Here is a 13,227-nt window from a genome sequence, read left to right on the forward strand (position 1 = left end):
AACCTGGAACTTCATGTTCATCAAAATAGTAACCATCTGTTAAAAAAAAAAAAAGCAAAATCAATAATCCAGAAAGGCTGTACCAGAGATCTCATGCCTCCCCATAAGAAACAATCATTTAAATATTATTTCTGATTTCAACCAGGCATGGTGTTACATGCCTAGAATCTCAGCGCCTTGAGAGGCTGAGACATGAGGTCACCAGGTCAAGGCCAGCTTGGGCTACATATCCAGACTGTCTCAAAGAAACAAAAATTATTTCTAGTTCCTCCAATGATTTCCAACCTTCTCTAAGCACAGTCACCTGTCACAGAAAGACACAATGATCAGCCATAGGCTCCACATCCCACAGCAAAACATCAGCTTCACCATACAGCCTAGCTGTGCAGTAAGACTATGCCATCTAGAATTATTTGTTTGTTTGTTTGTTTTCCTTCTTTGAGACAGGGTTTCTCTGTGTAGCCCTGGCTGTCCTGGAACTCACTCTGTAGATCAGGCTGGCCGCAGACTCAGATCCACCTGAGATTAAAGACATGTGCCACCACTGCCTGGCAATTCCATTTAGGTTTGTATCAACCCCCTCTATGGTGTTCCCACAACAAAACCAATGTTTATTCATTATACAGACAATACTTATTCCCCCCATTATGACTTATTTCAGGCCTTCCTCTTCCTCTGCTGTCTCCAGTATTTACCGTTTTATGAACATGGCCTCTCAGACCTCACCCTATATAGTTAAGCATTACTCTTTTGAGTCATCTGCCTTCAGTAGCATCCGTGTGAGTAGCTCTAACATGAAGGAAGGCAGCAGGCTGCGAGTTGGTATCAAGAGAAACAGAAATGACGCCGGGCGTAGAACCTTCTGTAAAATCTGTCTACAGACCCTGCTGCTTGTTTCCTAGGCTGCAGCTGACATCTAAGATGGTTTCTCTTCAGATATCCTTACATCTGCTTGTTCTAGCTTTCTCTAAATATGTGTGCGTACACAAACTAGAAGACTCGGCTCAATGAGTTGTTACAGGGCAGCCACCATGGAAGCACTCCTGCAGTCTAGAATAGAAGCTTGTCTGAACACTAGATTGCTTCCTCCTCTCCCTGCACTTCCTCCAAAGACACACACACTCCTGACTTTAAGTGGAAAGACTTCCTTTACTGCGATTAAAGCTTTGTGTGTGTGTGTGTGTGTGTGTGTGTGTGTGTGTGTGTGTGTGTCTAAGCGCCATAGTTAGGTTTTGCCTCCTATGGTTAAGTTCCGAAGACTTGGATGGTTCTGTTTGTTTTCTGAGACTGTTTCTCTCTAAGCATCCCGGACTGGCCTCAAATACATGATCATCCTCAGCCAAAGCCTTCTGAGTGCTAAGAGTACAGGTGTGTGCCACCACCCTGGACAGTTTTGGGGAGCTACGTGTAAATGGAATCACACAGTAGAAAATCCTTTAGAACTAACATCTTTCAGTCTTTCATCTAATTGATGCTGCATACCTATATCATGGGATGTGAATATGGTTTGTGTGCTTTCACGGGTGTGTAGTATTCTACTGTATGACAATTGTCAACACTGTACTTTTCACGGGAAAATGTACATTGATTACAGCTTGGAGCTAGTTTGGAAACCCTGCTGTGCAGCACATCAGTGTTGCCGCATCTGCCTGTCCATTGGTGTGTAGCCACAAGCTTTCCTGTTGGCCGTGATTCTAGAATCAGATCTGAAACGCAGCAAAGCATGTGTTTCTTCACCTGGGCAGACGCTGCCAAAGTGTTCTCTAGAGTGGTTGTACCAGTCTGTGATCCTACTAGCTCTCACTAGTGATTTAAGATTGTGCCCAGCTTCTGCACTCCTGCCAACTCGTACTGTTATCAGATGTTTTTGTCTAGGTATCCTGCTCAATCTCTATTAGAATCTCTCTGTGACTATAGCTTATATATCCTTCATTAATAGCGATGTTGAACAATTTCATGTGTCTTCTGGCCATTTTAGATAAATCCCTTTGTGATCTACCCATTTTAATTGGATTAACTTCATCTAATTTAAAGGAGCACAGACATATATATATATATACGGTTGGTCCTGCATTGCAAACACTTTCTCCTCTAGGTGGCTTGCCCTTTCAGGCTCCTCGACTGCCTTTGATGGGAAACGTAAATGTGCAATGGTAACAGTACAGTTTGTCAATCTTTTTCATCTTGGTAGAAACATCCGGAGAGTGAGATGCTGTTTGCCTCTCTCACTTAGATCTCCCACTCAACCAGAACATTTATGCATTCGACATATACGGTGGCTGTCTTGGCCCATTTGATGAGAAAGACTTTCCCTAGTGCTCAAAACTCGAACATTTACATAAATCAAGTGCTCAGAAGTCTGTTTTCTAGATTCTAAACTCTACCCACTATTCTAATGTCTATCTTCATCTTAATAATATACCTTTATGATACACTGGTATACGGAGGAGCAAATTCTCTGCATTTTTTTTCCATCAAAGATCACTTCATTTATACAGGCCTTTTGCATTTTGTAGAATCAAGTAGTAAATCCTGGGGAGAAAAACAAATGAGATGACTTTGGAATTATCTAGAATCTTCAAAACGGAAGGAATTGACATCTTTACTATAAGAATCTTTTTGATTTTTTTTCTTGTTGCTTGTTTCTGGTTTTAGTGTTTTGAGACAACGTATCTCAACACAGCCCTGGCTGTGCTGGGACTCACTCTGTAGACCAGGCTGGTCTTGAACTCACAGACTCACCTACCTCTGTCTCCTGATGAAAGCTTTGGGCCACTCTGCCTGGCCCATTAAAGGGATTTTTTTTCCAATCTACAAATGAGGTTGTAACCGTTTGTATTTTCTGAACAGCTCTTCTCTGACTAATGATTTAAAATCATATATGAAAAATCTTTTTAGCAGTTTTGTTAGTTCCATTTCTGTGTGTCACATGTAGTTTGCTGTTATTTAAAGTCTTTACTTATGGTCTGGGTGTGTGCTACCTTCATGTATGTGTCCTAAATGCATGCATGATGTCCACTGAGACCAGAGGAAGTATCACATTCCCTAGAACTGGAGTTACAGATGGTTGTGAGCCACTATATGGATGCTGGGAACCCACCTGGGTCCTGCACAGAGGCAGTAAGAGCTCTTGACCACTGAACCATCTCTCAAGCACTCTAAAATGTTTTGGGCTTAAAAAACATTTCCTATTTGTTGCTAGATTTTAAGGAAATATGACCGGCTTTTTTATTTTGTTTTATTTTTTATTTTATTTTATTTTTTATTTTTGCTAAACAGACCCGATGTCCGTAGATACTTCTGGGTTTTCTACATTCACAACTATATCTATCACCTGGGATTATCCATTTTCCTGCTACGTTGATGGTCTTGATTCACCACCAGTATCGTCTGGCTGTTACTTTACAGCCCACCCCCAAATAACCACAGATTTCTCACAAGTCTCCTGAGTGTCTGGTATTACCATTGATTTTAGCTGGTCACGTGTGTATCTGCAATTCGCTGCAATCAGCTCAGCAGCCTGACCCATCTGGGCTGAGTTCTTCTCACACTGGGGCTACCGCGGATATAGCTGGGTCAGCTACCCATGGTCTCCGACTTGCTGTTTTCTCCACAGACTGTGGCCAAACACGAGAGATCCGGAGAAGGAAGGAGGGGGCAAGGAGAGAAGGAGCAAGGAGGGTGTCTGAGTTGGTACACTGTCAATTCTCCTGCATTTGTGTAAACAAAGCAAAGCACAAGGCCAGCCTGGATTCAAGAGATGAGTGATTAAATTCATCTCTTGATGACATTGGACAAGGCAGAGCTATGGGAGAGGCAATGAATCCGAGCCCTTTTAGGGAATCAGGCTGAATGAGTGAGATTCCCAGCAAGTCACTGATTAAGAAGGTATATGTATGGTATTCTTGTCTCTTTCCTAACCTCAAAGAGAAATATTCAGTATTTTTCTATTAGTTATGGTGTTTAATGTTTCCAATCTGAAGGAGTTTTATGAGGTACCTATCCAATGTATATTTGAGTAATCCTGTCGTTTTCTCATTTATTTTATTAGTGTAGTCAGTTTCTTTCTTTAAAAAAAAAAAAAGTTTCCGTAGCAAAAATGGAGCCCCGAACCTCATTGTTCTAGACAGGTGCTGTGTCACTGGCCTGTCCAAGTCATGTGACTCTTCTCATGTTAAACTAATCTTGTACTTTTACGTTAAATAACTTTTTTTTTCAAGACAGGGTTTCTCTGTGTAACAATCCTGGCTGTCCTGGAACTCACTCTGTAGACCAGGCTGGCCTAGAACTCACAGAGATCTGCCTGTCTCTGCCTCCTTAGTGCTGGAACTAAAGGCATGCACCACCACCGCCCCGCTAAATAACTTTCTTATGATAGTACCATTTTACATTATGTTGGAGTTATTTTTTAAAATAAAATCTATGCTTGGCCTGGAGGGATGGCTCAACCATTAAAGGCTAGGCTCACAAGCAAAAATATAAGAGTTCGGTTCCCAGCACCCATGGCTGTCCCTCCAGTGGCAGGGGTGTATATTGGGGGTTGTCCTATGGGTTCCTCAGCTGAGGTGCCCCAGGGAAGCTGTGGTTCTGCTGGGAGTTCCAGAGCGCTCTGCTTGCCTGGCTGACTGAAGGAGAAGCCTGATGGAGTGTGGTGCTCAGGGGTTGGTGGGAGTGCGTGCAAGAGACAAGAATGAGGACTTCTTAGCTTTCCCAGTTGGTGGTAACTAGGGGCAGGAGGAATATGCCCCAGAGGTGGAGCATCTGGAGACCCTGTCCACAATGTTTAGGGATGCTGTGGTTGGGCTCTTCCTAGAGTTAACACCACTGAAAAGAAGGGAGTCAGGCACAGCCATCAACTGTGGGAAATGGAAAACAAGGTCAGGAAAAGGCACAGAAGAAAGTGTATCATGAAAAAAGTGATATTTAACCCAGTCTTGAATGGTCAACAGAGAAGAACTAGGCAACACCCATTCCATGGTGTGGGTCACAGGGCTGCCATGAGCCTGTCGTGTGGATTAGAGAAAGGACCTCTGCACTGCACACATCCAAGATACTCCTATGCAACCAGAGCAGCCCAACACATCCAGGCAGACCCCAAACAAATGAGACAGCAGGAAAATCGAGTCCCTGTGCAGACTGGCAGAAACATAGAATAAGTAAATAAAAGGTATAAGTGAAGAAGCAATATGGAGGATCCCACAGGCTGAGTTGAGGAGTTTGAACCCAACTAGGAAACAAGGAAACACTCGGGATTTTGTTTGGGAGAACTGAACAGAGCTGACTGTGAGCAGAGCTGGCGTTTGGGAAGAATTGATTGACAGTGATATACAGGGGAGAAAAGAGAGGCACGATCAACTGGAGGATTCACAAGGTGGGACAGCAAAATTTCAAGAGAAGAAAACAAAGCTGGAATAGTAGAAGGTGAGTGGAAAGGAGCGTGGCGCCTCACATCCTAGGGAACTGGGGTATGGCCTGGGGAAGGATACACTAAAAATGGCATCATGTCGAGGACTGGAGAGATGGCTCAGAGGTTAAGAGCGCTGGCTGTTCTCCCAGAGGAGCCATGTTCAATTCTCATCACCCACATGGCAGCTCACAACTGTCTGTAACTCCAGTTCCAGGGGTTCTGACACCCTCACACAGACATACATGAAGGTATGCCAATGCACATAAAATAAAAAGAAATCATTTTAAAAATGGCTTCATACAAAAGAGTTGGGAATCCAAACCTATAGAGAAACCCGGTCTCAAAAAACCGAAAAAAAGAAAAAAAAAAAAACTGAGTTGGGACCTCCTGCAGCATATTGACTGGGTTCCTGAGCTGGTCATTTCAGGTGCCTGTGCTAACAGACTATTGCCCCCAAGAAACTTGAGGATAAAAGAAGAGAAAAAAAATCCAAGGCAGCTTCATAACTTCATATTTCTAGGATGGAAATAATCAGAAATGAAACAGAAAGTCAGGATTGAGATTTAGACTGGGGATGAGAGGGATGACATTTTTCTATGTTAGTGGAAGAGATGACATTCCAAAGGAAAATGTCAATCTGATACCCGGGCTTCGGGTGCTTGTTAATCATCAGTCCCTGAAAGGTAGCTTGCTGGGGTAATGTATGCCAGTGTTGATATGTGGGGTTTATACAGGTTTGTTGCCCTGGTGACAGCTGATATGGCCTCCAAGAGAAAGAGGCTGTCACATCACCTGCACCATTTCACAGACATTTCCAAGTTCGAAGACTGTCCCTAAAGTAGATGTTTAGGGATTCCATTTTCCTTTTTTTTTTTTTTTGGTGGTTTGTTTTTTTTTTTTTAATGCATAGGGTACAATTGATTCTACCCTAAGTTAGATTTGTGGGAAATGAAGATTGTTTTTTTAGAGATGCCGAATGTATTTTCTCCTGTGTTCTTTCATGTCTGGATGAAGACTTACTCACAGCACCAAGTCAAATCACAATCAGTGGATCAAGGCCCTGGATTCATTGAAAACATCTCAATAATGTCACACTTGATTATTGATCAAGCTAATTGGTTGGCACCCGGATGGATAACCCTTCACACTCTGTTGAGGTTTGCAAACTTGTTTGACTCTTTTTACTTTAGAGGTTTGAGTGAGAATGTGTCCCAGATATTTGAACACTTGGTCCCCAATTGGTGATGTTGCTTAGGGAACTAAGACTCTTCTAGAAGCCAGATTTTGGGGAGTTGAAAGCCTTCTTCCATTTCTTGCTCACTTATCCAAAGTATGGCCAGCTTTATGATTTTACATATGGCCTGTTTGAATCAGAGACAAGCTGTACCTAACGCATGACTGAGGTGAACCCCTTTGGCCAGCTTCTAAGTGAACCTCGAGAACTATACCCCACACCAGCCCCCTTCGCCAATAGCTGCAAAGAACGCCACTATTTTTCACACATGCTTGAACTGATATTTTAGTTCACTCTAACTTGAAGATCTGTGGATTCACCCTGAGGATTTGCAGCAGGTGGTCTTTATGCACCTTGGAGTCTGGATTTTTTCTCCCTTACCTCCAATGCTCTGAGGCCTGAGCTCTGGGTGAGCTAAGGTCCAGGGGATTCTGTGTACCCAGAAGCTCTTAGAGAAACACTGGCATATCAGTTAACAGTCTCTAAGAACCTCTGACACTTCTCTCTGAAATAGGGGGATTCTGCTCAGAGCCCCACACACGTACATCATCCCTACACACACACACACACACACACACACACACACACACACATACACACACACACACATACAGAAAAAGGAATGGATACACAAAATAATATAAGGGAAAAAAACACATAAGACAGAGCACTTTATATACACAAATAAATAAATCCTTAAAAATAAATAAATAGAGTTGTTTTAATTCATGAACAAATTATTATGATCTTCCTTTGCAAACAAGAACGTGGGAGCAGGTGTCACACATCATGAGATAGGCATGATTGTGTCTCTTTTCTTTCCAGGCTCGTCCCAGAGCCCATCTGAAGACTGAAGCTGCCATGGTGACTCATAAACTAAGGTATCCTTAGGGTTAAAAGGCTGGGGACAAGGTCTTATCTATAATAAGAAGCAGGTCTCCCTGACCAGCACATTGTGAGCGCCAGAGGACCCAGCTATGCCATGGCAGGTTGGGGGTGCAGTCCATGTCTTTGGGGAAGCTAGCCTCGCAGTGGCGGGACATTCTGTGTTAGATCTGTCATGTCTCTAAAATGCTGGAGAGCTGCCGTGAGAAAACCCTAGTGACTGGCACTGTGCTTTGGCGATTTGTTACTACGGTACATGAGAGCTTACTGAACGGTGAGGACTCCGGAACCGCCGAGTGAAAGGCCCAGAAGCACGCTTGTCGCCATGGTGAGCACCCTCTCTTTCCCTGACTCCTTGTCTGGCTTTTTCCAAATGCTACCGGCACGTTCCCTAAGTCTCAAGAGGCTAGAGAGAGGATCCAGGCTGAAGCTGATGGCCTTGTGGTTAGGGTTTGTAGATTAAGGAGAAAAAGCCTTTAACAAATAAGAAAATCCTGGTTAAATCAGAATTCTCTAATTAGATGGTATTGCAGGTTCTCGATGGTTTAAGTGAAATTCCCTCTTCATTGTCACGATGTTATGCAGCCTTGAGGAGTAGTTTAGTGCTAAAGTGCTTGTCTGGAAAAGAGTACATACACACAAGCACACATGCATGCATCCATAATACACACACAAGCACACATGGATATATACATATATACAGGGATTATATATGTATGTAGAATGAACATAAAGAAAACTTTCTTAGCTTTTCCAAATTGAGGATTCCAAGCACTTCCCTCAGACTCTGAGTCTAGCAACATTTTCATCTAGGAGAGGGAAATGTTAATTTGTTTATAATGTAATTGTGTTACTATTATGATGTTTCATTTTGTGACTTCACTCTGAATAGTATCCTTTTTACATCAGATGATAATATATTAAATGCAGTATTCTTTTCTTTTTTTAAAATCTTCTCATCGGGACTTTACATGACGTCGGAGACGCTGTCCACAGGGTCAGCCCCCACCCGTGTATCAAATATTGTTACATTACTGTCGCTGCACAGAACCACTTAAAACAATCAAATAGTCTCACCTGTTTAAATCCATGCTTCTCTCCAAGCAAAAACTTAGGGGAGATTTTATTATTTTTTTAGATTTATTTATTTATTATGTATACAACATTCTGCCTTCATGTATGCTCACACTTCTGAGGAGGGTACCAGACTTCATTACAGATGGTCGTGAGCCACCATGTGGTTGCTGGGAATTGAACTCAGGACCTCTGGAAGAGCAGCCAGTGCTCTTAACCCCTGAGCCATCTCTCTAGCCCCTTAGGGGAGATTTTTAAGTGGGTGTCTGTCTCTAATTCCTAGCAGGGAATTGCTTCCTTGGGGAGCTTGCCATGACACTATACAAAGGGGGGAAAGCGTGGTGAAAATCACCAGGACAAGGAACAAGAGAGGTTGAAATGAAAGCTAGCTTGCCAACCACCTGCCAAGTGGGCAAACCGGGACCACTCACCAGCCTGATGATGATCTGAATGGCCCAGGATTTTTTTAAGTTGTATGAAGAAGATAATTTGCCTGAGTGTCTGAGTCACAGAACCTCCAGCACCATCTAATACTATTTTTAAAAATGGATGAATACATACATCTCTACTTCTGCTTTCTAGTCGGAGCAACGTTATGATCCAGGCCTCATCACCTTGGTAATTAGCTAGCATTTGTAAAGTGCTTTGAAGATGAAAAGCATCCTATAAATGCTAAGCATTATTAAATAATACGAGAGGAAAGTCATGAAATAGATACATTGTTAACATTAATTTGTATTTTATCTTTGCTTATCTCCGGTTCCCTCCCAGCTGACATTTGAGGCTGAACTATAGAGAAACGCTGAGGCTGGGCCTTGTCTCTTTCCATTGCAGCAGGCTCCAAATGCATACTTCCCCCCTCCAAAAAAAAAAAATGTGTTTTCACATAGAAATAAGCTATCCGGAGAGAGTCCCAGTTAAACTGCTGGAGTATTAACTAGTTGAACAATTCACCTCCAGCCAATAGTTAAAAGAAAGGATGTGCTAACTCAGCAGTGAATAAGCACCTCTGAACAAGTCTGTAGGGGCTCTAGCCAGAACCCCATCACTTGGGAGGCAGAGACAAGACAAGGCAGAAATACATACTGAGTTCTAAGCCAGCCAGAGCTGCAAGGTGAAACCCTACCTCAAGAAACAAACTAATAGATAAAACAAAATTTCTGTTTAGTTGAAGGCAGTGAAAAAGACGCCAGCAAAGAAAGCAGCCGAACGTGAGTCCACTCTGCCCTCTGTCCTATTGCTGAGCCTCCCCCTCCGGGCAGTCTATTGTGGAGTGTTGACTGGTCTCTACCTTCTCCTGTCGTCAAAACAAGTTAAACCACGTCTTCTGAAGCTGCAGTCTGACTCCCTGTCATCTCTTTCTCTCTCCCAGTGCGAAGTGGGCAGGAGGCAAACCAGCTTTCCAAAGCCCCTGGCAGCCTGCCAGGAGTTGACACTCGGGAGAAAAGTCTAGAGCAAACTAATTCTTAAGATACGTGCGTCGTGAAGACTTTCAATAAAGCAGGAACTAACTGACGAAGAACATTCGAAGTCTTCGCCAAGTGTCTAAATTGCCTAAAAGCGAGCCGACCTCTCCAGATCGTCGCAGCATCTTCATCACGAAGCCCGCTTCCGTGATACTGAAGTTAATTCAAAGTTCTGTTACAGGAAACTCGTCCTTATTAAAGTCACATTAAGTACTCCCTTTTTATTGATCTTCCCCTTCAGCTTAATGATAGAAACTTACTGATGTTTTAATAATAACCTCACAAGCTTTATCTCATTTTACTGTGCCTCGCTACTAAAAGATGTCGTGGACCCGAACTTGGCATAAACGTTTTGCAGATATCTTTAAAGGCTGGGGGAGGTGGGAAGTGGAGGGGACGGGGGTGGGGGTGGGGGGTTCAATTGAGCTGCGTGTTAACAAAGGTGGCTGAAAAACTAAAAGATAAAAGGGAGGCTCCGGTGTGAACATCAAAGAATTGTTAATGACAAGAAATACCATTAGGGTGAGCATTGCTTTTGTTTCAACCCTTTCACACCTGCGGAGTGTGGTGTGTTCAGCCTTTGTTCCCAAGTTGGGACTACCTCCATTAGCATTTATAGGCCAAAAAAAAAAAAATGACCGCAAAAAAAAAAAAAAAAAAAAAAACCAGAAACCTACTTCTGGCTCTCCCCTTTGGCTTGAGAAGTCAGAAATTAGTTAGCTATCTGCAGATTTCCCTCTGGTCTCTGGTTGTAGGTATGGTAGAGAGGTGGAAGGTAATATGTTGCAAATGAGTCTGCTGGAAATGTGAGAATCACTTTGTAACTCAAAAAAAAAAAAAAAAAAAAGGGACGGGAGCTGCTGGGAGAAGCTCCCAGAAGAAGCCCAGACGTGAGCAATGGCGAAATCAGAGCGTGAAATTCAGATTAGCCCTCCCCGGGCTGTGCGGGGAAGGGAGCACGGCAAGACTTGGCATGGCAAAAGGTGTAACCTGTTTTATTTGGCCCCTGAAAAATTTTAACAGATGGTGGGACCAGCTGTCTTTTTCAGCCATTTAATAAACTCCTCGGTGGTAACAGTTTGAAAAGTGGGGGATTTTTTTGTTTTAGGCCAGAGGAGAAAATAAAGAAATCTGTCCCAAATTGTCTTTGCCAAGCAGTAGAGCCTGGAAACACGAAAAGTTGAAGGAGGAACAGACACAGCCGTCCACATCATGGTCTTGTTGTTTTTTAAGGGAACCGCAACAAAACCAAATTCTCTTAACAGCGGGGGTTGGGGAATGAGTTTTGTCTCATTCTTTTGATCTGAGCTGTTCATCTGCCTTTCAGAAAGAGACTCCTGGTTCTTTAATAGTCATAGACAAGTGCGCACAAAGTCAACAGTCACCGGACGTAAACACTTGGTTATGACCGATGAAAGGACCGATTCCTTCCGGTTCCATAAAGAGTCTAAAATGGTAGAGACGCCTCCAGTTCCAGTCAGAACATGACCAAAGAGGTTTAGCTTTGGGGACTTAAATATTTTCTAAAACTGACACCTTTTCCTCCCACCAATAAAATGGCAATTTTTTAGTAGTGAGAGTTCTGCAGTTCTCCCTGAGGCCTCCAAACTCAACTCCCCTTTCTTACAATTGCTAGGGATTCCTGGCTGAGCAACAGCCACTTCCACTTGACAGACCTTTGTTTTATCTGGGCAACCTGGAAAATTACACAGACAGGCTTGGCAATTAAATTTGAAACAAGGGGATCTCCACTTTCAAGAATGACAGAAACAATTGCAGTTCATCCAGGTGACACTTCCCCAAAAGCCCACCCTTCTGCATGTAAAATGTTTGTTTTACAGTCTCTGGTCCAAAGAGCTAGCTACACAAGAGTATTCCTCACTAATAAGGCTGGATATGGTGGAGCACGTCTCTCATCCAGGCACTTGGGAGGCAGAAGCAGGGGCATCTCTGTGAGTTTGAGGTCAGTTTGGCCAACACAGCAAGTTCCAGGCTAGCCAAGGCTGTACAGTGAGATTCTTTCTCAAAATCAAAAACTAAACAACAACAATAACAACAACAACAAAGCCTAGTGAATGAAGAAAGAAAGAAAAAAGAAAGAAAGGAAGGAAGGAAGAAAGAAAGAAAGAAAGGGGAGGACATGACTGGTCCTACGTAAGGAGGAGACGGTTTATGATGGTTTATTGTACATAAAAGGAAAAGCATAGCAGAGGCAGAAACATCTGGGAGAGTCCAGAGTGAACATGACCCTGAGCTAGACCATGTAATGAGAGGGAGAGCCAGGAGTCAAGAGGTCAGGAGGCAAAGAAGCCAAAAGGTAAAACAGCTGGGTTGAATGGGAATCAGAGAAGCTGGGGAAGTGAAAGCAGAACCCAGTCCCTGGACTGGAGAAGTTAGGGTAGAGGGTGGGGTAATCAGTCAGGAGGTGCTTGTTATTGGTAGGGACTGAGGTAGGGACCTGGCAGCCAATGACAGCTTTGATTTGTTAATGAGCAACTCAGCCATTTGTCTCGGGTTTGAGACCCAGGGTTCGTATCTAGTAAGCATTCTGCTTAGCTTCTGGCCTGCCTGCCTTCTTTCTGAACCTTTAGTAATGTTGGGGTCTTAAGCTGCAAAGTTGGGGGGATTGGTAATGAAAGATATGATAACGAGCATACATTCCCTTTTACAATACAAAGTACTACACTAAACTTGGGAAACGAATAGCTTCAACTAAAATTAAAGAAATGGGACTTCATAAGATATATCAAACCTGCCTACAAACTAGATTTATCCAGACTTTACCTCCAAAATGTCCAGACCTTAATATCTATGTGAACTACTTACAGATACCAAATCAAATAAAAAACAGAATTCAGGCCAATCTTCCAGAACATATAAATGTGCTTTATCCTAAAATCAAGAGGAAAAATGAAATGATTCCTTTAAAACCCAACTGAATACACACACACACACTCACACTCACACACTTACCTATATCTGTACATACATATATAAGTATGTACAGAATATATATATATTTCTAACACATCCTCATAAATAAATGTTATATTTAATATTTCTTTTTACAAAAAAAAACAGAGAGAACTGTAACCTACCTAGCAAAAAATAAATACTAAAGTAAACAAATAAGTAAAATAAGTACACATATGTGTATCTAT

The sequence above is a fragment of the Microtus oregoni genome, unplaced genomic scaffold (genome assembly GCF_018167655.1).
Source record: "Microtus oregoni isolate MIOR12 unplaced genomic scaffold, Mior012 000037F_ref0000500, whole genome shotgun sequence".
NCBI lineage: Eukaryota > Metazoa > Chordata > Mammalia > Rodentia > Cricetidae > Microtus > Microtus oregoni.